This window comes from Tasmannia lanceolata, unplaced genomic scaffold (assembly GCF_043159265.1).
Source record: "Tasmannia lanceolata isolate RefF3 unplaced genomic scaffold, GAP_Taslan_0.1 ptg000011l, whole genome shotgun sequence".
Classification (NCBI taxonomy): domain Eukaryota; kingdom Viridiplantae; phylum Streptophyta; class Magnoliopsida; order Canellales; family Winteraceae; genus Tasmannia; species Tasmannia lanceolata.
Window position 1 is genome coordinate 5,539,004 of NW_027518688.1, and position 26,798 is coordinate 5,565,801.

A 26,798-nucleotide genomic window follows, 5' to 3' on the forward strand; every position below is an offset into this window, starting at 1 on the left:
CCATATATGTTTCGGCCAATATCTGTTGTAGCCTATCAATTGGGTGGTTTGGATCGACCAAGGCAAAAATGATTTGGGCACAAATTGTTGCAGAGTAGCTTAACAAATGAACTGCTTGGATCGTCCCATGAAGATGATTTATAGGTATGATCGGGTTACATTTCAGCTCACCAAATTAATGGTTCGGATCATTCTACAGAAATAATTTGTGGTGCGCAATTAATTTATGTTGTGACCAATCTTTTGGATGGGGTGGATCAGCCCATGGAAAGGATTCAAGGGGTGCAACCTGTTTATAGTAAGGCCTAGCAAATGAATATTTAAGATCATCCAATTGCAATGATTTGGGAGTATAATCTAATTGTGCTATGGCCCCACTAAATGGACAGCTAGGGCCATCCTATTGAACTAATTTGGGAGCACTACCTATTTATCTTGTGGCCCACCAAATGGACAATTCGGATCGCTTTTTGGTTGTGGTTATAGCCAATTTGCATTGTGGCTCGTGAAATGAACGGCTCGGATCAGCCCACTAAAATGCACGGTTAAATCATCCTATGGAAGTAATTTAGAAGGGCGTAATCAATTCACATTATGAGATGACCCATCATTTGGACGGTTTAGATCATCCTATGAAGTGAGGGGCTGTTATGGCATTTTTTATTCCAAAATGGGTTCGGTCAACTTGGAAGAATGGTGTTTGACTCATTAGAAACCAAAATCAATCTTGAGGGGCCCACTTGAGTTTTAATTTTTGTTATAAATCGTGGGAGAAACCTTGTGGGTTTTCATATTTGTACTGACTTGAATCCTACTGTTATTAACAAAGAGTTTATTTTGGGAATGGTAGTGATAAAAAAAAGGGTCATTCGGTCACTATGGGAATCTCTATTAGGCACATTCAGATTTATGTGATCTACTCTCTTGCTACCTTTGCAAAAATAAAATTCTTCTACCTTTATTTTGCTAAAGAACCGTAAAGGTTCGATTCCCACTTTTTGCAAGATCTCTTCTCTCTCTATTGGAAACAAGATTCACTAGGCAATTTTGTGATTCTATTTTGGAAAATAGAAAGTCCATCAAATTTAGAAAATATGAGTTTCTGTCAGAGAAGGGATGCTTTCTACAAACGTGTTGCATCTTGGGTATTCCCATTCTTGCGTTAGCAACTTTTAAGGAAGAAGGATTTTTATTCTATTATTGGAATTGGAGCGATTATTATCTCTGAAAAGAAAGTTAAAAAAAAAAACTTGTGAAAGGGTATGACTTGGGAGAAAAGTTAGAAATTGGGATTTTGTTTTTTTGGGCAATATCTTAGATTTCATATTCTGAGGTGGGCGTACATGTTGGGAGAGCTCCTAATAGCACGTCAGGGGGGTTAAAAAAGAAGAAGAACAAGAACAAGAACAAAAGCTTCTCACTTTTCACGATAGCGAGAAGACCCATATACTCAACATCGATCTCTCCGTCTCTAAAACAGCGAGCCGTCTCTCCCTCTCTCAACAGCGAGCCGTCTCTCCCTCTCTCAACAGCCATCCGTCTCTTCCTCTCTCAACAGCGAGCCGTCTCTCCCTCTCTCTCACTTCATCTCTCCACATTCTCCATAGCCCACTCTCATCTCCCATCTCACCCTCAACAGCAGCCTCTCCCTCTCTCTCACTCTCATCTCTCTCATCCCTCTCTACAGCCCTTTCTATCCCTCTTTCTCATCCCTTTCTACAGCCCTCTCTAGCTCTCTCACCCTCACTCGGTTCTCTCTTAAATCTCTCTCACCTCTCGGCGGAGTATTCATCGAAGAATCATAAATTCAAGGAGATTCAAAGGCTCGAGGAAAGACAATAGGCATCGGAAAGAGCGATTCATTTACTTTGGCGGATTGGGTTTTCTATAGCGTATAAAAGGGTGCGACGAAGTGTGTATCTCGGATTTACGCACCCTAGAGATGAGGAGCGCGACCAAAGGTAGGTTCATTCTTCTCAGATTTTTCTAGAATTATTCCGTATTTTTTTACGTATTTTTGCATGGTTTTAGTATTTACGCTTATTTAATTCAATAATATATGGGTTGGCTCAAAATCAGTTTTACATGAGTGTTTCGAAGTCTGATTCGTCTCAAAATTTAATGCAATGATCTATTTAATGGGATTAAAAGAACTATCGAATTGGATCAGACGTTGGATCTAAGGATTTCCAGAATTTGAATGAAGATTGAAACTTAATTTGAATTAATGACGGGGATATTAAGAAATTGAAAAAAAACAGCTATCTTAGGATGATCTATTTCTTGGAATATTATAATTTTCTTGTGTTCATCATATCAGAACAATGTTAAAGGACATCTTTCAAAGTCATAATTTTCTCAAAAATCATGGTTAAAAAATAGAAAACTCTTAAAAAAAATCTTTTTGAAGAAGAAAAATAGAAAATATACCAAATAAGTTCTAAAATTAATGAAATTTTTTAGTAAAATAATATAATGTTGATATATTCTGGCATGAATTTTTAATGATTTTAGGATTCTATTTGGTATATCGTTTGATATTTTCTTTTGAAACAACCAGATTTTGTGAGGTTTTTTATTAATATCAAATCATGATTAAAATTTTCAAAACTCTTACAGTATTCTCATATTACGAATAATATATTACTGTAAAAGTTTCAATTGATTTGGAATTTGTTTCATAGGGGATGCTGTGTAAGTTCATAATCTGATATGAATCTTTGAAAATCTGAAATTGATAGTAAATCGTATCTAAAATTCATGACATTTTCACAGAAGACTACATTCATTTATAACTTATTATTTTATAAATTTCAATGGATTTAGATTTCTATTTCTAAGGGTTTATTTGTAATCTTAACAATCTGGTCTCATTGTTATTAAATCAGAAATTAATAGCAAATTAATATAAAAATCTATGAAAGTTTTTCAGTAAGCTATATTCATTCATATCTTGCTACTGTAGAAATTTCAATTTATTTCAAGTTTGTTTGCAATGAGTTCATTTGTAAAATCATTCATGTGATCTGAAATTGATAAAATCTATTAAAAAATGAAATTAACCAAAATCATTATGAAAACTTCCAAAGAACTTTAAATTTCTATCACGTATTCATTCCTTAAGCCGCTGAAACAGAAATCTTAGGAGTCTTAAATTTCCTTTGTAAAATGGCCCTACCATGATAGTTAAGATGCCAAGGATGCATCCACAATCGTATCCCAATTGCAATTGATCCTTGACAATTTGAGTATTTAAATTATAGCATGTTATTGGCTTCGAGGTCTTCTGTCCACGGAAATCCTGAGAAATATGCGAGGCAATAAGATGCTATAACTTAAGTACTAAATTGCGCAAGGGAAGAGCGCACGATTCCCTTCCATGGATGCAATTCGAGGCCAAAACTTGCGAACCATAGAGCCTTTGGTATTCCTTAGATGTTTAGAAATCAAAAATCCTTGAAATCTGAAAATCATTAACTTCAACAAATTGAATCAATTTACCTCATGTCTTTCGGAACCGTTGGATTGCGGTTTCCATCGTAAGAATCATTAGAGCCCTATTTAGGAACACTTACGTCATGTCGTGTCTTAGGTTTTAGAGAGTCCTAGAGTTAGGAGTCCAGCCTCATCACGGGCATTTGCTATGGATAGCAACCGTGCCATAGATCTAGTTACACTAGTTACCCCACTTCTCTCATAGGACTGGCCTAGTTACCTAGGATGTAGGTTAACCTGCATTAGTCTAAGGGATGTCTTGCACTTAGATATGACCATATAGCATCTTAGATGAAGTCCCAAGATAATAAAATCTTCAACTTGAATTAAATAATTTCTCTTAAACTGTTAAAACAGTCAATCCAGTCTAGATCGGTGTCCTAGATGAGTTAGGCATAAGTAGCTTAGTTCAGGTGCACCGAACTACGTCGACTCTGATCCGAGTGAGGCTTCGGTACGTAGGCAGCTTGGATGCTTGATGGCATACCAATCACGAGTCGGCCCCTCACATAAGTGGTGGGGTTTTGTATATTAGTTTTCTTATAAATTCTTAATTAAAATATGTAGGATTTCCCTCAAATTAGCATTTTAGGAGAACTTTCACTTAGATTGAATTCAAACAAATTAAAAAAATCAAAATACACATTTAGAAATTATATTGAAATTAGATCTTAGGATGCATGTCACATAGTTCGCACATTAATATAGAGTTAAATGAGCCATTTAAAAGAAATTCAAAAGAGTTAACTTTTGGAATTGAAGACCGATTATAGGGCATGAATGGTGCATGTGGTGGTAACTCCCCATACCTTCCATTCTCGTAACCAGGTAACGAGTCTAGATTTCTGGTCAATAATGGGTCCTAGATCCCTCATCTATGTGGCGACTCTGTCACTCTCTTTTGCGTGGAATTCGGATTGCCTTAGTGATCCCAAGTTCACGGAAAAGATGAATTAAATCACACCTCGCTAGCCTCGGCGGCTTACCCCTGCCCTTATGGGTACTGGGTTGCACTTTTGTTTGCACCCTATGGCTTGGTTGCTGCCTGCTTCGTTGGGTAATTAAAATCAATAATAAAAAGCACACGCCATTCGCGTGGGTACGAGAGACCAAGAGAGAGCGTGGCGGCTCACGCCCCACCCTCTCGCGGGACCGGGTCCCACACCACTGTCCACGGAAATCTTGAGAAATATGCCAGGCAATAAGATACTATAATTTACGTGCTAAATTATACAATTGTTGAGAGCACGATTCCCTTCCATAGTTGCGATCTGAGGCCGAAACTTGCGAACAATAGAGCCTTTGGTATTCCTTAGATGTTTAGGAATAAAAAATCCTCAAAAATTGAAAATCATTAACTTCAACAAATCGAATTAACTCGATTCGTGTCTTAGGAGCCGTTGGATTACGGTCTCCTATCGTAGGAACCTTTAGGACCCCTTAGGAACACTTACGTCACGTTGCGTCCTAAGTTTTAGGGAGTCCTAGAGTTAGGAGTCCAGCCTCATCACGGGCGTTTGTTATGGATAGTAATTGTGCCATAGATCTAGTTACACTAGTCACCTCACTTTTTCCCTAGGACAAACCTAGTTTCCTAGGATGTAGGTTAACCTGCATTAGTCTAAGGGACGTCTTGCACTTAGATAGGACCATATAGCATCTTAGATGAAGTCCTATGATAATAAAATCTTCAACTTGAATTAAATAATTTCGCTTAAAACTGTTGAAACAGTCAATCCAGTCTAGATTGGTGTCCTAGATGAGTTAGGCATAAGTAGCTTAGTTCAGGTGCACCGAACTACGATCGAGTCTGATCCCAGTGAGGCTTAGGTACGTAGGCAGCTTGGATACTTAATGGCATACCAACACGAGTCGGCTCTACACATAAGTGGGGTTTTGTATATTAATCCTTAAATTAAAAGTAATTAAATCACTTAGGACTTTCCATGAAATTAGAATTTTAGGAGAACTTTCACTTAGATTGAATTCAAACAAATTAAGAAAATTAAGATACACATTTAGGAATTACTTTGAAATTAGATCTTAGGATGCATGTCACATAGTTCGCACATTAATATAGAGTTAAATGAGCCATTTAAAAGAAATTCAAAAGAGTTAACTTTTGAAATTGAAGACCGATTATCGGGCAGGAATGGTGCATGTGGTGGTAACTCCCCATACCATCTATTCTCGTAACCAGGTAACGAGTCTAGATTTCTGGTCAATTATGGGTCTTAGATCCCTCATCTAGGTGGCGACTCTATCACTCTCTTTTGCGTGGAATTCGGATTGCCTTAGTGATCCTAAGTTTACGGAAAAGATGAATTAAATCACACCTCGCTAGGCTCGGTAGCTTACCTCTGCCCTTATGGGTACTGGGTTGCACATTTGTTTGCACCCTATGGCTTGGTTGCTGCCTACTTGGTTGGGTAATTAAAATCAATAATAAAAAGCACACGCCATTCGCGTGGGTACGAGAGACCAAGAGAGAGCGTGGCGGCTCGCGCCATTCCCCTCTCGCGGGATCGGGTCCCACAATTAGCAACAGTTAAGTATGTAATTTGAGAGACTTCTATGCAATATATGACAGTAGGTGTAAGCAATCAACTAATATCTTCTCCCCCTTTGACATAAGCAAAAAGGAAACATCGAATAAACAAAAGATGATAGTTTAAGCATTCAAGCAAAACAGTTACTGACTAGAATACCTATCAACCATCTAGTTTTAATAGAAGAGTTATGTAAGCAACTCATTTAACCCATCCTAAAATCTAATTTCATTGTGAATCCTAAATGTGTATCTTGATTTCTTAATTTGTCTGGATTCAATCTAAGTGAAAGTTCTCCTAATATTCTAATTTCAAGGAAATCCTACATATTTTAATTAAGAATTCATAATAAAATAAATATACAAAACCCCACATTTGTTGTGGAGCCGACTCGCGGTTGGTATGCCATCAGACATCCAAGCTGCCTACGTACCCAAGCCTCACTGGGATCAGAGTCGACGTAGTTCGGTGCACCTAAGCTAAGCTACTTATGCCTAACTCAACTAAGACACCGATCTAGACTGATTTGACTGTTTCAACAGTTTTAAGAGGAGTTATTTAATTCAAGTTGAGGATTTTATTATCCTAGGATTTCATCTAAGATGCTATATGATTCTTATCTAAATGCAAATTGTTCCTTAGACTAATGCAGGTTAGCCTACATCCTAGTTTACTTGGCTTGTCCTAGGGAAAGATTGGGTGACTAGTGTAACTAGACCTATGGCACGGTTGCTATCCATAGCAAACATACGTGATGAGGCTGGACTCCTAACTCTAGGACTTCCTAAAACCTAAGACTCCCTAAAACTTAGGACAAGACACGACACCAGTGTTCCTAGATTGAGCTCTAATGGTTCTTATATCGGAAACCATAATCTAATGGTTCCGATCGACACGAGATAAATCGATTTAAGCTCTTGAAGTTAGTTAATTTCAGATTTCAAGGATTTTCGGTTTCTGGACATTTAAGAATTACCAATGGTTCTAGGGTTCACCAATTTCGGCCCAGAATAGCATCCAAGGAAGGGAATCGTGCGCTCTTTCCTTGCGCAATTTAATACTTAGGTTATAGCATCTTATTGCCTGGCATATCTCTGGATTTCTGTGGACAGTAACCTCGGAGCCAACAACATGCTATAGCTTAAATATTGAAATTGTCAAAGATCGAGTGCAATTAGGATACGATTATGGATGCACTGGCCATTTTTCCAAGGAAATCTAAAGATCCTAAAATTTCTGTTTTAATGGATTAAGGAGTTAATATGTGAAATGTAGCTTACTGAAAGTGTAGACACCCCCATTTTGCTCCGCCTTAATCAACAAAGAAGTTAGTGTTTTTCTATCGGTTCTTCGGTGTTTTCCATCCCTGTGCCCGTCTCCTATAGTTTCTCGATCTTTTCAATTGTTTCTGTCATGTTTCGCATTTTTCCGTCAAGTGTCGAGAAGAGTTATTCGGAAAAATCCAAACCAGAGAGAATTGGGACCCGTTTGGTGGGCCCACATTGAGCATTTGGATTAAATTTGGATCAAGAAAGTGGGCCCATATAAGAAATATTCAAGTTATCTGTGAAGTTTATCATGGATGTCAAACGATCAAATTTTATAGGAATAAGTGTGCCCAGCATGGAGTGGAGTTCACTAAGTTGAAGCAAGCGGACCCGCCTAAAATTTCGATGAATGGATCTCATGAAAAATTCGGCCAAGGAATAGGCCTAGCATTTGGTTGAGGGATTTAAAATGGAGTGGCCCACTAAATATGCGTGGGGCCCACCCAAGGTAATTCAATCTTATTCTTCGGGGTCCGTATTGAAATCTAACGGAAAAGATTTGTGGGCCACCAATTATATAATATGGAGTGATTTAAGAGGTGGAGTAACCGATCCGCATTGCAGCCTATCAATTGGACGGCCAAAATCAGCTTGCGACAATGAATTAGAGGAGCGAATCATTTATTCGGTAGCCCATTGAAATGGATGGTTTGGATCATCCAATGGCTTATTTGTGGGGTATGACCATTCATGTTGTGACCCATTAATTAGGTATTTCGGATCATCCTATGGAGTGGGGCATATTATTTTATGCAAGAGCAAATTTTAATCACAATGGGGAATTCGGTCATGTGTAGGGCCCACCTTTTGATGCATCACGTCCTACGGATTTATAGTAGGGCCCACCGTACCCTTAATTACATGCATGATATGGATGATCGCAAGATTTGGTAATTTCATAATCCTAATAAATAAATTCGGCAATGTTTGAGGATTCCATATTGTTATTATTTTAAAAAGGAAATTTGTTTTAAGAATAGCACGGTGTAAATTTACTTTCAATCCTTGGATATTTTGGGGAAATATCCTCTCCCTTTCTAGAAAGAAGGATCGGATTTTCTTTTGATAGAAGATAGGTTTTAGTAACACAAAAGATGTGGGAAGGAAAGAAAGGGTTGGAGAAGGAAACTTTCACAGAAAAGAGGGGAGGTCGGTTTATTTTTAGAAGGATTCTGATGGCTTGAAGGAGGTCTCTGATTCCCGATTAAAGGAGGTTTTTTCTTTCTCTGCCAAAAAAAAAAAAAGGAAAAAAGAGAGCTTGCTCTCACGTTGAACAGCAGCTTGGGAAGGTGGTTCTAAAAAGAAGAAAAAGGGAAAAACGGTGAAGAGGAGTGAAGCTACGGGGGCTCTGTTTTCTCCTCCTTAAGGGCAACTTCTCTCTGCCTCGGCGATCTCCGAGCAACCCTCTGCAGCCCACGAAAGCCAAACCCATCACACGGTTTTCTCCCCATCTCCCCATCACCCTCTGTCCTCTAATCACCCTCTATCGGTTTCTCTCTATTTCTCATCCTCATACTCTCCCTCTCTATCTCTCTCTCCTAACCTGCGTAAAATAAAAAAATAAAAAAATAAAAAAACCAGAAAAACAGAGTATCGGTTTTCACCGATACCTCTGTGTGGCTCTCACGCATTCTCTCTTTTTCTCGATCCTCTGTTTTTCTAGAGATTCCTCCTTCTGTGTTTCTTGATCCCCTCGCTTCCCCATCTCTCTCATATATCCCCTTAACTCTCTCACCATCTAAAGCTCTTATTCTCACATTCTCTAACCTTCATTCTAACCCTCTCTCAAAATCCTCTCTATCCTTTATCTATCTCCAAACTCCAACAGCCAACTAAAAGGAAAAATACAGAGCATCGTATTTTCTCACTCCACTCTTTGTTTTGCTCTCTTTCATTCTTTGTCTCACACCCCATTGCTTTCTCTCACTCTGTCTCATGCTATCTGTTTTGCTCTCTCGCATTCACCCTCTCGTCCAATCCATCACTCTCTCACTCTCTCTGTCACCCTCCCACTCCCTCTCTGCCACCCTCTATTTTCACACACTTTATTTCTCTCAAACTCTCTGTCTCTCATTAGTTCTCTCCCTATCTCTCTCTTATACTCTCTCTCTCTCTCTCTCTCTCAGTTTCTCTCTTTCTCCCTTTCCCTCCATCTCTCTCTCTTCATCTCTCGGCCTCTCTTACTCTCTCTCGTCTCCCCAACTCTCTCACGTGAGAAAAATAAAAGGAAAAAATAAAGAAAAAGAGAAGAAGGAAACGAAGCGGATCTAGCGGCGGAGCGATTTTCGAATTTTTCGGCTCTTGGATTCGGCGAAGAACTCGATCACAGGTTAGTACACTATTCTCAGATTTTTCTCGGATGATTTGGTATATTTTCGGATTTTTGCATGATTTTTAAGCATTTAAATGAATTTAATGTAATATTAAATATGTATGCTCAAAATCATGATCTGCATGAGTGTTTCAAATCCGTTTCGTCCCAAAATTTAATACGATGTTCTACTTAAATAGAGTAAAATAACTATCGGATCGGATCGGACATTGGATCAACGGTTTTTTAGAATTTGAGTGAAGAGTGGTATTTTATTTAAAATAATGGCTGAGTAATTACGAAATTCGAAAAAATAGCCATCTCAGGATGATCTATTTTTTGGAATTTTAAATTTTTCTTGTGTTCGTCACATCAGAACAAGGTTGGAGGACGTTTTCCGGAATCATAATTTTCTCGAAAATCGTGTTTTAAAAATAGAAAACTCTTCAAAAATATCTTTTCGACGAAGAAAAATAAAATATATACTAAACGAATTTCAAAATTAATGAAATTTCATGCGAAAATAATATAATACTGATACATTCTACCATGAATTTTTGAAAATTTTTAGAATCAGTTTGGTATAACATTTTATGCTTTCTTTGAAAATTATCAGATTTTGGGAGAATTTTAACAGACATCAGATCACAGATAAAATTCCTAAAATTTTTACAGTAGTCTTATATTCCATATTCCTAGTTTTTGTAAAATTTTCGAGTGATTTAGATCTTGTTTCATATGGGATGTAGTGTTAATTTATAATCTTGTCTGAAAATTGAAAAATCCGAAATGGATAGTAAATAGTTTTCAAAATTCATGAAAATCTCACATCATGCTATATTTACTCATATCTTATTTCTGTAGAAATTTCACTGAATTTAGATTCCTATTTCTAGTAGTTTCTGTGTTATTTTTATAATCTGATCAATTAATTGTTAAATCAAAATTAAATATGAGCTTAATGAAAAAATCTGTAAAAATCTTCCAGTAAGCTACATTTCATCATATCTTGCTGCTGTAGAAGTTTCAACTCATTTCGAATTCGTTTCCTACAGTTTCACTTCTAAAATCACTCATACGTTTAAAATTGATAAAATTCATTGAAAATTCGAAATTAATTGAAAATCATCTGAAAATCTCTAAAGAGCCTTAAATCTCTGTCACATATTAACTCCTTAATCCATTGAAACAGAAATCTTAGGATCTTTAGATTTTCCTGGAAAAATGGCCAGTGCATCCATAATCGTATCCAAATTGCAACCGATCTTTGACAATTTGAATATTTAAGCTATAGCATGTTGTTGGCTCCGAGGTTACTGTCTACGGAAATCCTGAAATAAGCCAGGCAATAAGATGTTATAACCTAAGTATTAAATTGCACAAGGAAAGAGCGCACGATCCCCTTCCTTGGATGTTATTCTGGGCCGAAATTGGTGAACCCTAGAGCCATTGGTAATCCTTGAATGTCCAGAAACCGAAAATCCTTGAAATCTGAAATTAATTAACTTCAAGAACTGAAATCGATTCATCTCGTGTCTGTCGGAACCGTTGGATCACGGTTTCTGTCATAAGAACCCTTAGAGCCAATTTAGGAACACTGGTGTCGTGTCTTGTCCTAAGTTTTAGGGAGTCCTAGAGTTAGGAGTCCAGCTTCATCACGGACGTTTGCTATGTATAGCAACCGTGCCATAGGTCTAGTTACACTAGTCACCCAATCTTTCCCTAGGACAAGCCTAGTAAACTAGGATGTAGGCTAACCTGCATTAGTCTAAGGAACAACTTGCATTTAGGTAAGAATCATATAGCATCTTAGATGAAATCCTAGGATAATAAAATCTTCAACTTGAATTAAATAACTTCTCCTAAAACTGTTGAAACAGTCAATCCCGTCTAGGTCGGTGTCTTAGTTGAGTTAGGCATAAGTAGCTTAGCTTAGGTGCACCGAACTACGTCGACTCTGATCCCAGTGAGGCTTGGGTACGTAGGCAGCTTGGATGTCTGATGGCATACCAACCGCGAGTCGGCACCACAACAAATTGTGGTGTTTTGTATATTAATTTTCTTGTAAATGCTTAATCAAATCACTTAGGATTTTCCATAAAATTAGAATTTTAGGAGAACTTTCACTTAGGTTGAATTCAAACCAATTAAGAAATCAAGATACACATTTAGGATTCACATTGAAATTAGATCATAGAATGCATGTCCCGTAGTTAGCACATTAACAGAGAGTTGAATGAGCCATTTAAAATAAATTTAAAAGAGTTAGCTTTTGGAATCGAAGACCGATTATCGGGCAGGAATGGTGCATGTGGTGGATAAATCCCCATACCTTCCATTCTTGTAACCAGGTAGCGAGTCTAGATTTCTGGTTAATTACGAGTCCTAGATCTCACATCTAGGTGGCGACTCTGTCATTCTCTTTTGTGTGGAATTCGGATTGCCTTAGTGATCGCAAATTCACATAAAAGATGAATTAAAATCAATATTAAAATGCACACGCTAATCGCGTGGGTACGAGAGATCAAGAGAGAGCGTGGCGGCTCGCGCCCCACCCCTCTCGTGGGATCGGGTCCCACAGAAAGATATGATGAAATGTAGCTTACTGAAAGATTTTTATAGATTTTTATATTAAGCTCATATTTAATTTTGATTTAACAATTAATTGACCAGATTGCAAAAATAATACAAAAACTACTAGAAATAGAAATCTAAATTCAATGAAATTTCTACAAAAATAAGATATGAGTAAATATAGCATGCTGTGAGATTTTCATGAATTTTAGAAACTATTTACTATCAGTTTCGGATTTTTCAATTTTCAAACCAGATTATGAATTAACACTACATCCCATATGAAACAAGATCTAAATCACTTGAAACTTTTACAGCAACTAAAAATATGGAATATACGACTACTGTAAAAATGTTGGGAATTTTATCTGTGATCTGATGTCTATAACAATTCTCCCAAAATCTGATAATTTTCAAAGAAAGCATAAAATAATATACCAAACCAAATCCAAAAATTCTCAAAAATTAATGGTAGAATGTATCAGCATTAAATTATTTTCGCACGAAATGTCATTAATTTTGGAATTTTTTTAGTATATATTTTATTTTTCTTCGTCAAAAAGATATTTTTGAAGAGTTTTCTATTTTTAAAACACAATTTTCGGGAAAATTACGATTCCGGAAAACGTCCTCCAACCTTGTTCTGATGTGATGAACACAAGAAAAATTTTAAATTCCAAAAAATAGATCATCTTGAGATGGCTATTTTTTCGAATTTCGTAATTTCTCAGCCAATATTTTAAATAAAATTCTACTCTTCACTCAAATTCTAAAAAACCTTTGGTCCAATGTCCGATCCGATCCGATAGTTATTTTACTCTATTTAAGTAGAACATCGTATTAAATTTTGGGACAAAACGGATTTGAAACACTCATGCAGATCATGAGTTTTAGTTCGCACATTTAATATTGAATTAAATTTAATTAAATGCTAAAAACCATGCAAAATTCATAAAAAATGCCAAATCATCTGAGAAAAATCTGAGAATCGTGTACCTACCAGTAGTCGAGATCCCCGCCGAATCCGAGAGCCGAAAAATTCAAAAAATCACGCCGCCTCTCGATCCGCTCCGTTTCCTTCTTCTCTTTTTCCTTTGTTTTTTTTTTTCTCGATGTGGAGAGAAAGAGAGAGATAGAAAATGAGAGAGAGGGAGAGAGAGAGAGAGAGAGAGAGAGAGAGAGAGAGAGGGAAGAACAGAGAATGAGAGATAAGAGAGTGAGATTGAGAGCGAAGAACAGAGAGAGTGAGATTGAGAGCGAGGGAAAAATAGAGAGAGAAGCTAAGGGAGAGTGAGGAAGAGAGAGAGAAGGATTAAGAGAATGGCAGAGAGGGATGTAGAGAGAGTGAGAGAGTGAGAGGGGTAAAGAGAGTGAGACCGAGAGTGGTAGGGAGAGAGTGAGAGAACGAGAGGAAACAGGGAGTGGAGGGATGAGCGTGAGAGAGGATGAAACAGGGAGTGGAGGGATGAGCGTGAGAGAGGAAGAGAGAGTATGAGAGGGAGAGAGAGAGAGAGAGAGAGAGAGAGAGAGAGAGAGAGAGAGAGAGAAAAACAGAGAAAAACAGAGTATCGGTGAAAAACCGATACTCTGTTTTTTTTTTCTTTTTTTTCTTATATATTGTTTTTTTAAAGAAGCTCCTGTTGGGGGGTAGATGAAGGAGAGTGAGGGAGAGGGTGGTAGAGAGGTCTGTCGTGTGAGGGTGAGAGCTGTTTAGAAATGGAGATGGGGCAAGGGTATCGGCTGTGGAGAGATGAGAGATAGAGAGACGAGATCCCCACCAACCGTGAGAATCGGTCCGAGACCTTTTTCTTTTTCCAATTCAGAAGCCCCTCTGGACGACTCTCCCTTGCTTGCTCTTTTCCACACCTCCCTCTAATCTCTTCTTCCCTCCCTTCTCAATCTTTTCTTGCTTGTCAACCAAAAATCCCGAGATAACCCAAATTGGTATTCCCTCTTTTTTGTTTTCAAAGTTACCTATAAATTGAAATTGTTGCCATTTTGCTTAGAGAGAAAGCGAGGATAGCAATGTTTAATAAATTTGCAAAGTTACCAATTAAAAGCAAATCTCTTGACAACTTTGAGAACTCCCAGTTTCCCACCATTCGAACGATGTTAGAATGGCAACACGCCATATGGAGTTGATGGAATTAGAAATAGTCTAAAGCTAATCCACACTAGCTTAATTCTTTTATTAAAATTTCTAATTATACTTTACTATGTGCTGTCCCAAGATTGGATATAAGAATCGAAATAGCAGCTCTTCACGTGATTTCATGATGCTCTCTGCACACATGCAATATACCAATGTTTAATTGGTATTTGCCTCCACTAGTGGGCCCCATGTCCAATCAAATTTTTTTTATATGATCATGGATTTACGTCAACAGAACCTTCCCAACAATGAACGCCCATAACTTTCTAAATGACCATATTACCATCCATCTCACACATGTCCTCTTCAAACAGTCCATATAATTGTCCCTCTAATTAGTTTCAATAGGGTGATCTGACCGTCTAAAAAAAATGTAAGTTTAGCGGTGCTCCCTTTATCCAATTCCGTAAGATGATCCGAACCTCTCGTTGATGGTCCACATTGCCCCAACAATGGCGATCCCCTAGATGGATCCAAACCGTTCAATTGATGGGCTACGGCGTAAATATGTTGCACCCGTTAGAACATTTCCATGGGCTGATTTGATCCGTCTGAATAATGGGCCACGATGTGAATATGCTACACTCCCAAGTCAATTCCATAGGATGATCTAATCTGTCCATTTGTTGGACTACAATATAAATGGGATGTGATTTGGTACCGCACCCCTAAATCATTTCTACAAGCAATTCGAATCATTCATTTGCGAGGCCACAACGGGATGCAAACAGAAATTAATCCCATATGATTGGAACCATAGATTCATTAGGATATATCAAAGAGAGTTTCCCCCTCACGAGCAACCTCAAGTATTTGATCCAAGTAAGCCAAAATTCATTTCTTCCCCAAAACACTGCGCGGGCCCATTCGATTGACTCTGCCCGAAGCAAATTATCCCAAATTTCTCTCTTATTTAGATTCCTGTGAATAACTCTCCTCAACACTTAGCGGAAAAATGCACATTAGGACGGAAATGACCGAAAAGATTTAAAAATACCAGAGACGGACGCGGAAAGGAAAATACCGAAAAATCGATAGCAAAATGCTAATTTCTTTGTTGATTAGAGCGGAGCAAAATGGGGGTGTCTACACCCCAATGATGTTTCTGAATTTAAAGAAGAGAGAAATTTGAAGACGTATAAACTATATCAAGCCCCTGGTAGGAAAGTTTCGAAGGTAGTTGAAGAGGTGGGAGAGAGCTCTGCCAGCTAACGTGGTGAGCCCTCCTCCTTCTTGTAGGTCATTCTACCTTTTGACTTCATATCCTTAGCAATTGTTCGCGTGACTAACTGTTACTTCCCTGTTTGATGATCGTAGATATGGCGTCGAAGGATACTCCCTCCAAGCGAAGAATGGTCGTAGGGGAATCCTCAAAGGGTGCTTCAGATCTTGTGAGATTACGGCCCGTAGCACTAGCCGCGTCACAGAGGAGGGTAACAGACCCCACCCGGTCTTTGCCACCGAGCATTCCCAATCACTCTGTTGGAGTTAAGGATAAAACTCGATCCTCTCCGGCTGAAGGAGTAGAGTCTCCAGCTAAGAAGGCCACGTCTTTGCGTGTTTCTGGAGGAAAATCTGCTCAATCTCTTAAGGCCAAGTCTACTCTTCTATCTGATCCCTCGAGCCGAGTGGAAGCCTTCAGCATGACCAAGCTGATGCTAGGTCAAGCTCCCTTTAGGGATCATCCGATGAAAATGCAAGGGGAGATGTTCAAACTAAACTGGAAGATAGGAGAGGAGAGTAATGGTCTTCAAAATCCACAAGTTGGGGTGGAGATGGGTGTCTCAACCGCGCTACCTGGTGAGGAGGCAGAGTTAAAAAGTCACTCCAGAAATTTGATCACTATCCATTATCTTAACTTTGCTCATTGCGTAAGTATCATTCTTTCCTTCCTTACTTTATGAACCTTTTATTTCCCCCCTTTCCTCTGCGGTTACTCTTGGGTGGTTTTGAATAGGCCCAAAGTTTTGCGAGGAGGATGATGGAGTACATGCTTGAGGATGAATCTGAGCTGGACACTTTTCGGGAGAAGTATTGTCGTGCAAGCGATCATATTAGGATAGGAGCTTGGAGAAGGCTCAAGCGGAGAATGCATCATATATCGACATTGTGAAAGATCTCAATAATAAGCTTCGATGGGCCGAACAAAGGAGGGATCAGGCAGAGAACAACCTGGTCGTTTCCCGGACCACCCGTACCGAGGAGCTGGCAAAGGCCCGACAGGAGTGGCGAGATGCCCAGGAGGAGTGGCGTGATTCCGAGGAATTTCTCATGGTAGTGGCAATCTACTGCTTACCCATGGAGATCGATGCCTTTGCTAAATGTCGTCGACGAGTTCGGGAGATTGATCCTTCTTTACCCTTAGACCAGCTGATGCTTGATTCAGAGAGGCCTATACCTGAGGTAACTTTGCAAGAGGGAGCAGTTATTGGCGAGGGAACTAGCGAGGTAGGGGATGGGGAAGCAAACGAGGTCCCTACGGAAATAGTGCCCCCCTCGGAAAAGGATCAATAGGTATGCATTTCTCTTGACTCTCATCAAACATTTTTAAGAACTTATGAAACTTTGAATTGGTCCTGTAGAGGCCATTATGAAGGGTCCATAATAACTTTGGGATATATACCTTGCTTTCTTGGTGGAGAATTTTTGGCCACGAAACCTTTTTAACTTATGTATAAATTCTCTTCGGTATGTTTTTTTATCAATTTCTGTGAGTCCGTGCACTAGCCTTGCTTGGTGTAGAAAACGTCGAACCCATCTCTAGATGGTTGTAGGAGAGAAAGGAGACCTCTACCGTGCTGTCATGGGTGCGGTTTTTGGGGGCATTCCTTTTATATGACGACCACCTTTCTCTCGGGTGATCAACTCGGAGTCGATAGATCCGCCCGTCCTTTGTAGGGACAGGTCTTTTACATGGGAAGTGTTTTGAGTGTTATTGGGAAGATCATTCCCAGTTCCACCTGTTCACTTCCTGTGCCCATCCGGACCAGCTTATGGCTTGGACCGAAGGGTGGAGATCCATATTGACTCTTTATAGAGTTGTAGACAAAACCTCATTTCATTGACCTTTATCGTGATTACATAGTGACGTTGATCCGGCTAAAAGAAAACAAACACACAAAATACATAGTACTTTTCTTAAACAACCTTACCTACTAACTCTACTGATAAAATTTCCGCAAATTGTCCATACTCCAACTTCTAGGAATATGAATGCCGTCGAGAGGTTCCAATTGGTAGGGTCCTGGTCAGAGGATTCAAACCACTCGGTAGGAGCCCTCCCATCTTGGGGCAAGCTTTCTTGAATTTCTAGGGTCTGATACCTCCGATCGTCGCAACACTAGATCACCTGGTCGAACCGACCGATTCTTTGTCCTTGAGTAGTAATATCGAGCGACTTTCTGCTGAAGCTCGAAATTCTCCCGGTCATCGAAATTTTCTACTATGAACGACGGGATTCCGACTTCCACGGGAATAACTGCTTCCACACCAAATGTTAAGCTAAACGGGGACTCGCCAGTACTAACCAGTGGCGTCGATCCATGATTTGCCTGCCTCCTCTAGGCGCTTCTTGAGGCTCTGGAGCAGTATTCTATTTGTTACTTCGACTTGGCCATTAGCTTGCAGGTGTCCTATTGATGAGAATCTATGTTCTATGCTGAGTTTATCGCAGAAATCACAAAACACTTCACTGGCAAACTGAGTCCCATTGTCAGTTACTATGACCCTTGGGATGCCGAAGCGGCAGACAACATCATGATAGAAAAATTTCTCTGTCGCTTTAGAATTCGGTCTCACCACCGCTTTGACTCCCACCCATTTAGTGAAATAGTCTATGGCAACGTAAGGCATGGTGTGTCCTCCTGGAGCCTTTGGGAAATGACCTACCAAGTTCATTCCCCACATAGCAAAGGGTATGGGGCTAGATATTGAGGCGTATGGAGTGGCTAGTTGGCGAGGAACTGTTGCGGATCTCTGACAAGGACCACAATTTTTGACAAACTCTTTAGCGTCGTGTAGAATAGTCGGCCAAAAGTAGGCGTGCCTCATGATCTTCTGCGCTAGGGTTCTACCTCTCCCATGGTCGCCACAAATTCCTTCATGCACTTCTCTCAAAGCATAGTCGAATTCAAATGGCATGAGGCATCGGAGGTACGGCCAAGTGTAGGAGCGTTTGTACAACTTTGCTACATGAAGTATATAGTGGGCCGACCTCGCGACTAACCTTCAGGCTTCCAGCTTATCATGGGGTAGTATTCAATCCTTTAAGTACTGCACAATAGGATCCACCCAATTGCGTCCTGCTTGAATTTCAACAACTTGCTTCTCTTCAATGCTGGGTTGGAGTAGAATTTCGGTGTACACAGAACCAAAGTCGAATGTTTCCTTGGAGGCCATCTTAGAGAGGACATCTGCTCGGGTATTCATTTCCCTTAGGACTTATATAACCTCAACCTCTTTCAACCTTGCTAACTTTTCTGGTACTTTCTCCAAGTATCTCAACATTCTGGGTTCCTTAGCGGTGTAGAGTCCGTTCAAATGTCCAACCACTAACTGGGAATCACTGTGGACCTTTAATTTGCCCACACTCAATTCAATGGCTAGGGCCAACCCTGCCAACAAGACTTCGTATTTAGCCTCATTGTTGGAGGCTTTAAAATCTAACCGTAGTGCATGTTTTGCCAAAAATTTGTCCGGGCCCATTAGGACTATCCCTGCAGCACACCCTTCCTTGCTTGCAGCGCCATCCACATGGAGTAGCCACGGGTAGGCCTCGGCATTGACCTGCTGATCTGTCTCCACTGAAGGACGGTCTTCGGGATGGGGGTGTCTTCAGATAAGGGTTCGGCTTCAAGAGTAACATCCCCAGCATCCGATAGATCTAGTGTAGGCGCAGTGAATTCCACAATGAAGTCAGGAAAAGCTTGAGATTTGATGGCCGGATCTGAATATCAAATTCTCCCAACTCGATCGCCCAGCTCACCAGTTGCCCCGATGTCTCGGGTTTTTGTAAAATCTTTCGTAGAGGCTGATCGGTTAACAACACGATAGTGTGAGCCTGGAAATATGGGTGGAGCTTCCGAGAGGCAATCACAACCGCAAAAACAAAATTTTCAATAGTTTGATACTGAACCTCCACACCGTGGAGGATCCGACTCACATAGTACACCGAGCGTTCCTGTTTACCATCTTGTGAAACCAAGACGGGGCTCACCGCTGCCAAACTTACTACTAAATAAAGGAACAACTCTTCCCCGAGCTCGGGCTTAGTGAGGACGAGCGGTGATTGGAGATATTGCTTCAACGAATCAAATGCTTCCTGGTATATCAGAGGAAGACGAAGCAAAAACACTTTCGTTAGCCTTTAAAAAATTCACTAGTTCATAAGGTAATGTACATCTCAATAGAGAACCTATCTGAACAGTTCTGTCAGGATGAACCTCGGATATGGGGATTGAATCAAGTTCTTCAACCTGCCTGCCCCTAACAGTTCTAGCCCGATCTCTCGGATCCTGGCTGTCGATAATGAAATTTTCTTCTAGGGCAATGGTCACTTTTAAGCTAGCGTAGTAACATCCCCGTGCGACCATCTGATGTCCCCGTATCTCTCCCACACTCTCTTGGGTTGGGCATTTCATTTTGAGGTGGGGTGTAGATACCACTGCTCCAAAATCTCTCAATGTTGGTCTTCCAATGATGGCGCTATAAATTAAGGGCACGTCAACAACTAGAAAGGTCGTCCTGACCGTCGCTTGTAGGGAACGCGTCCCGAACGTGACTAGGAGGTCGATATTTCCATTGATCTGCACAGATGCCCTAGAAATTCCGTAAATGGAGTATCCAACTGCTCCTAACCTGTCCTCGCCTAATTTCATGTCTTCAAACGTTCCAACGTGCAAAACATTTACTGAACTGCCAGTATCGACTAGAATCTTGGCAACGTCGAAATTGGAGATAATCATAAGAATAACCAGCGAGTCATCGTGCGGAATCTGCAATCCTTCATAATCTTTGTCAGAAAAGAAATAACTTGATTTACCTTAAAAGAATTCACTCGAGCCCTTTCTTAGGGCATTTCAATGGAGAAGACGCATTCAGCATGGGCTCATCGCCCTGCAGTAGTGGGACCTCCAGCCGCGGGTCCCCCGGCGTTGATATTAATTTTGCCAACTATGGTGGGAGGCTGCTCGAGGTTAGGCGCATTGTGAGGGGGCCAATCCTCGCGATGTCCTCTCGAGGACCGATGATGCCTGGAAGTGTGAGACGAGATAACAATTTCTTCATCCAATTTCTTAATCTATAGCCTGAGATGAGATAACAATCAGCCGTCTCGTGATCATGACCCGAATGGAAATCAAAATATTTTCTAGAGAGGCGTTTCTTAGGATCAGTTCTCAATTTCTTGAGGGGGGGGGTTAAAATACCTTGGTCCCCTATCGCAAAAAGAACGTGCGACATAGGAACCTTCAAAGGGGCATATCCCAATCTTTTGAAAACTGGGATAGTATTCTTAATAGCTTGCCTATCATCCGCCCGCAGTCTCCCTACTGGCCTCGAATCTTCTTTCTTTTTATCTGTGGGGCCAACTTGATCCCTGTTCCGATCGCGACTACAAGCTTCCTCTACTCGGATGAGCTTGCTAGTTTTGGACTCCAGTTCCTACAAGTCCCTGGGAGGCCTGAGTGTCAGGTGAACCTTCAGATTTTGATCAGTGGTAGTATGCTTCAAGGCAGCAACCGCTATCTGAATGTCGATCATGGTGAGTTGGGACAACTCAGTGTTAAACCTAACCATGAAATCCCTTAAGGTTTCATTTCATCTTTGTCGGAGTGCAAGGAGGGCATCGGCAGGATCGTGGCAAAAGTGATTATAAGCAAAACGCGTTGTAAATTTCCTGCCAAACTCGTGAAAGGAACCGATAGAGTCAGGCGCCAGGGTCGAATACCAGTCACTAGCACTTTTTTCTCAACAAGGATGCAAATGCCTTACACATGAATCCGTCTGATGCGTCACGAAGAGACATTATCCCCTAAAAGTTTGTAAAAATTCCAGCGGATTGGTGGTGCCATCGTAGCATCCAAACCGTGTCAGATCTATCGTCGCATCGACCGGAGCCCTAATTATTTCTAAGTTAAAAGGGAGGAAGTCTCCCTCTCCCATTCATCCAGAATGTCATTCGTGTAAGGCCTTTTTATTTCTCGCTTGACCTCTCGAATCTGTCTTTGGAGTTCAGCAACTGGTCCAGTCCGAGCAATTGGGCAAAGGTCACCACATCTTCTTCGTGAGTGAGAGGCGGCGTTCACAGATATGATTAATATGATTCCGCATAACTGGTCTCAAAGGAGGTGGTCAACCCGCTTTGATCTGACGGGCTGCCTCTTTGAGAGGTATAGGACTGTTGGTAGAAAGAGAAGCAGCATAATCTTGTTCCTGCTGTCGTAGAGGTGACGATCTTCCTATGATTCCCCGTTGTCTTCCTCGTATATTTCAGTACATCTACGAGGGGAAGGAGGATTTTTCGGTGCTGGAGACGCAAAAGGAGGAGGCAATCACGAGAGGATTTCTAGATGAAATTCATTAAACATCTCCATGGTAGGAACCATTTGGGGGGCAGTTGACATGGGCAAATTCTGCCTCGAAGCTCGCAAAGCCTGCTCCCTAGAAACGAAAACGTCCATGCCTACCAGTTGAGCTCGGCTCCTAGCTTGCACTCTATCTTTTTGCTGGGGAAGAGGGTTTCTCATTGCCAAAAAAATGTTCTAGCAAAAAGAGTACCACGGATAGCGCCAATCTGATGACGCCAAAATCCGGGTCCGTGATCATGCGGCTGATAGAGAATCTCCGCTAGTTACCTACAATCACTGATAAAGGGGTCAGGGGGCCTGGCCTTGGTCCCGGATGACCACTTCGACACCCGAGTCAGATTTTGACCTCAACCAAATAAATGAACCAGCAAGATAATAGAATGGGTCACCAGATTACCGGATTCAACTACGGGTTCTTTATAGGGTGCGGGTGATTCAAGGAGGGTGTAGGGTCCACGGGAAGGAGAGTAAGGGTGTCTAGAACCTCATACGCCTCATTTCCTGTAGTTTTTCTCTTTGGCAGACAATTAAGGCCCGTCTTTAATGGCGAGGAATGTTTCTCTGGTTTTTTCCCGGTTCTTGGAGATGAAGAGCTCTCTATGGATTCCAGTTCTCTTCTTGTCCCTGTTTTCCGCATATATCTTGTCTTTCGTGCATGCAATTTCTTTTGTCGTGCGCCACATGGACCTTTCTCATCATTTGGATAAAAAGTCACCAGTTCCTTGGATTGGGTGGAATGTTGGTGTAGACACCCCCATTTTGCTATGCTTTAAAAAGAGAAAGATTTGGTAGTATCATCGAGTCTTGAGTCCGTATTCAGCATTAGATTAGGCATCTATGCATTTTAGGGTAGATTTCACCTCATTATGGGAGTTTTGAAGTTGATTCGAGATCCTGAAGGTCTCTAGGGGGTTCCTTTGGCCTCTGGAAGATGAAAGTTTAAGTTTCCAAGCAAATGAAAAAAAACCTGCTATTTTTAGAATTTTCAGGGTTTCCCTCATTTTTGCCTATTTTGAACTGCAGGGGTATGTTGGTCATTCCCGATGTGTCTCATTTGACCCCCGAGTTATATTTGAGAAATCTTGAGTGATTTTACAAATTTTAAAAAAGCTGCTATTTTTAGAAACTCATGGGGCTTCCACATTTTCATCATCTTATGGATATTTCAATCATTTCTCATATGTCCAAAACCATCTCGAGGGTACGGCTGATGGATTAAGAGTAATTTCGTAAGATTTGGGAAACCTGCTAAATTTAGATCTCTCAAGATTTTCTCTTAGTCTTGCACTTCGGGGGTATTTTAGATATTTCCAAACATATCATATTTAGTCCCTAACTTGTGAGTCCGTTCATAAATTTTCAAAAATCTGCTATTTTTAGAATTTCTCAAGGTTTTCCCTAGTCTCGCCAAATTCTAGCACCTCGGGGTAATTTGGTCTTTTCCTGTGTAATTCTTTTGATCCCCGAAATATGTCTGAGAGATTATGAATGATTTCCTGAATTTTAGAAAACCTGCTAAGTGTTGAGGGCATTTTGAGTATTTTCAGGGGATACCAAATGATCCTGTTTGATATTGCTCATCAAAAGGACCCAACTTTAAAAGTTTCTATTTTTGAAGTTTGATCACAAAGACTTTCCATTTTTAACATTTCCCTTTAGGGGTGAACCAATTTAAGGTTATTTTGGTCACATTTGGATGTGTAATTGTCAAATAGGGGCATTTTGGTCTGAAAAAATTATTTTCCCAAAAAAGATGGTTCGATCATGTGTGAGGGATGCACCATAAATGTCAAATGGGTTGGGTCCATATATAGAATGTTGAATTTAGAAAGATTTTATTGAATTTTTACGGAAAAACCCGAAACCCGTGTGAAATGGACCATTGGGCTAAAGCCCGTAAAGATGGAGCTCATGTGGGTTCACCAATATGGGTCGACCACCATGGTGGGCGCCCCACATGGCTGACCCACATGAATTGAGCATCCAACCTTGATGATGTCACAATGGTGACATCATATTTGTTAAAAGAAAACAAAAGAATAAAAAAAGAAAAGAAGGAAAGAAGGAAAAGATGAATGATTGCTTAAAAAATGTTTTCTTTCAAAGAAGCAATGTGAAATAAAGAATAGCATGTCTTGATTGACAATAAATTAAGATTGGAATCAAATCCAATTTGGAAACAAGAAAGAAAGCAAGCAAGAGGGGAAAATTGGAAACAAGCCAAAAATGAGAGCTCTCACATTAGGAACTACTATTTCTCTCTTAACCCTAGCTTTTTTTTATAAAAATCAAAGCAAACAATCCTAAAGATGGGAAAAAGATCAAATTTTTTTTTTCTCTCTTGAAGTGTGTTCATATCTCTAAAGTGTTCTTCACAAAAGGAATTCTTGAATTCCTTCTTCTTCTCCAAGGCATCACACAATCAAGAATTATTGGAGTGTTCTTTGAGTCTTCTTCATCATATAAAAGGGTGCGACAAAGCGTATACCTCGGATCTACGCACCCTAGAGACAAGGAGCGCGATCAACGGTAGGATCTTTATCTTTGTAATATCAAAAGTAGAAAAGCATGCTAGGGTTTTACTTTTGATAGATCAAATCAATGAATTTTTTCTTGAAATTCCAGTATGTTATAATATAGATTATGAGTTTTCAATCACGGTTTGGCCGTTTTAATTTTCATTCTAATTTTTAAACAATAACCCCGAAATGGGTTATTTCTTGATGAACGAATCCAAAAGTATATCAAACCATGTACAAAATTTATAAAATCTTATTTCCAAACTAATATTTTGATTTCCAGAATACCCAAAAATTTTCAGATTTTTTTGAATTCGTTTAATCCGGTTTTAAATTATTTTAAATTTCCGCCATTTTTAATAAATATCAAAATATTTTAAAAATTAATGAAACTCTCCAGAATTAATTTTCAATAATAAATTGAATTTTTCATGAGATTTGTTTTTTTGAAAAAAGGTTTTTTTATTTGTTTTCTAATCTCTTTTTCGTTTTACGTGCCGTAATTCTTTTTCGTATTAAATTAGTAAATTTTTAAAAATTTTCTTTACAAACCAGTAAATTAGGTTACTGGAATGTTAGATAAAAATTTTAAATTGGTTTTACTAAGTTTTAATATGCTTTTGTAATTTATTTTAATAAATGAGTTTCAATTTCTAGGAAACAAATTCCTCTTTTCTATTTAAAAATCGATTTTATGGAGGAGATTTAATTTTTAAGTTTTAAAATTTTGATAGAAAATTTTATATTCTATTGTATATCTACTGGAATTTTTTATTTGATTTTAAGATACTATTAGGTTTGCTTTTTAAGTAATTCTTTGGTTTCATCCGATTTTTGTGTGAATTTCAATTGGCATCAAATCGTAATAAAAGTTCATGAAAGTCATACAGTAGTCTAATTTCATGATTATATTTATTCTGTGAAAGTTTGGATTAATTTGAAATTGATAGGCTACAAGTTGATGTGTTAATCTATAATCTGATTTCAATTTTGGAAAATCAGAAATTGATATCAAATCTTAATGATAATTCATGAAAATTTTCCAGTAAGCTACAATTATCTATATCTTGTTACTGAAAAAGCTTTAACTGATTTGGAGTTCTATTGCTTAGGGTTACTGTGTATTCCTAACAATCTGGTCTTAATGATATTAAATCACAATTTAATAGCAAATCAATACAAAAGTCAGTAAAAATCTCCAAAAAACCTTAACATTTCATCATATATTCAATCCCTAACTTTCTAAAACAAAAACCTTAGGGTTCATAGATTGCCTTTGTAAATTGGCTATGCTGTGACAATTTAACTGCCGAGATCGAAACCATAATCGTATACTAATTGCGATCGATCCAGCATAATTGGAGTGCGTAAATTATAGTATGATATTGGGTCCGAGGTCCACTGTCCACGGAAATCCTGAGAAATATGCCAGGCAATAAGATACTATAATTTACGTGCTAAATTATACAAGGGTTGAGAGCACGATTCCCTTCTATGGTTGTGATTGGAGGTCGAAGCTTGTGAACCATAGAGCCTTTGGTATTCCTTAGATGTTTAGGAACCGAAAATCCTTGAAATCTGAAAATCATTAACTTCAGCAAATTGAATCAATTTATATCATGTCTTTCGGAACCGTTGGATTGCGGTTTCCATCGTAAGAACCATTAGAGCCCTATTTAGGAACATTTACGTCATGTCGTGTCCTAGGTTTTAGGGACTCCTAAAGTTAGGAGTCCAGCCTCATCACGGGCGTTTGCTATGGATAGCAACCGTGCAATAAATCTAGTTACACTAGTCACATCACTTTTCTCATAGGACAAGCCTAGTTACCTAGGATGTAGGTTCACCTGCATTAGTCAAAGGGATGTCTTGCACTTAGATAGGATCATATAGCATCTTAGATGAAGTCCTGGGACAATAAAATCTTCAACTTGAATCAAATAATTTCTCTTAAAACTGTTGAAACAGTCAATCCAGTCTAGATCGGTGTCCTAGATGAGTTAGGCATAAGTAGCTTAGTTCAGGTGCACCGAACTACGTCGACTCTGATCCCAGTGAGGCTTGGGTACTTAGGCAGCTTGGATGCTTGATGGCATACCAATCACCAGTCGGCTCCACACATAAGTGGGGTTTTGTACACTAATCCTTAAATTAAAAGTAATTAAATCACTTAGGACTTTCCATGAAATTAGAATTTTAGGAGAACTTTCACTTAGATTGAATTCAAACAAATTAAGAAAATTAAGATACACATTTAGGAATTACATTGAAATTAGATCTTAGG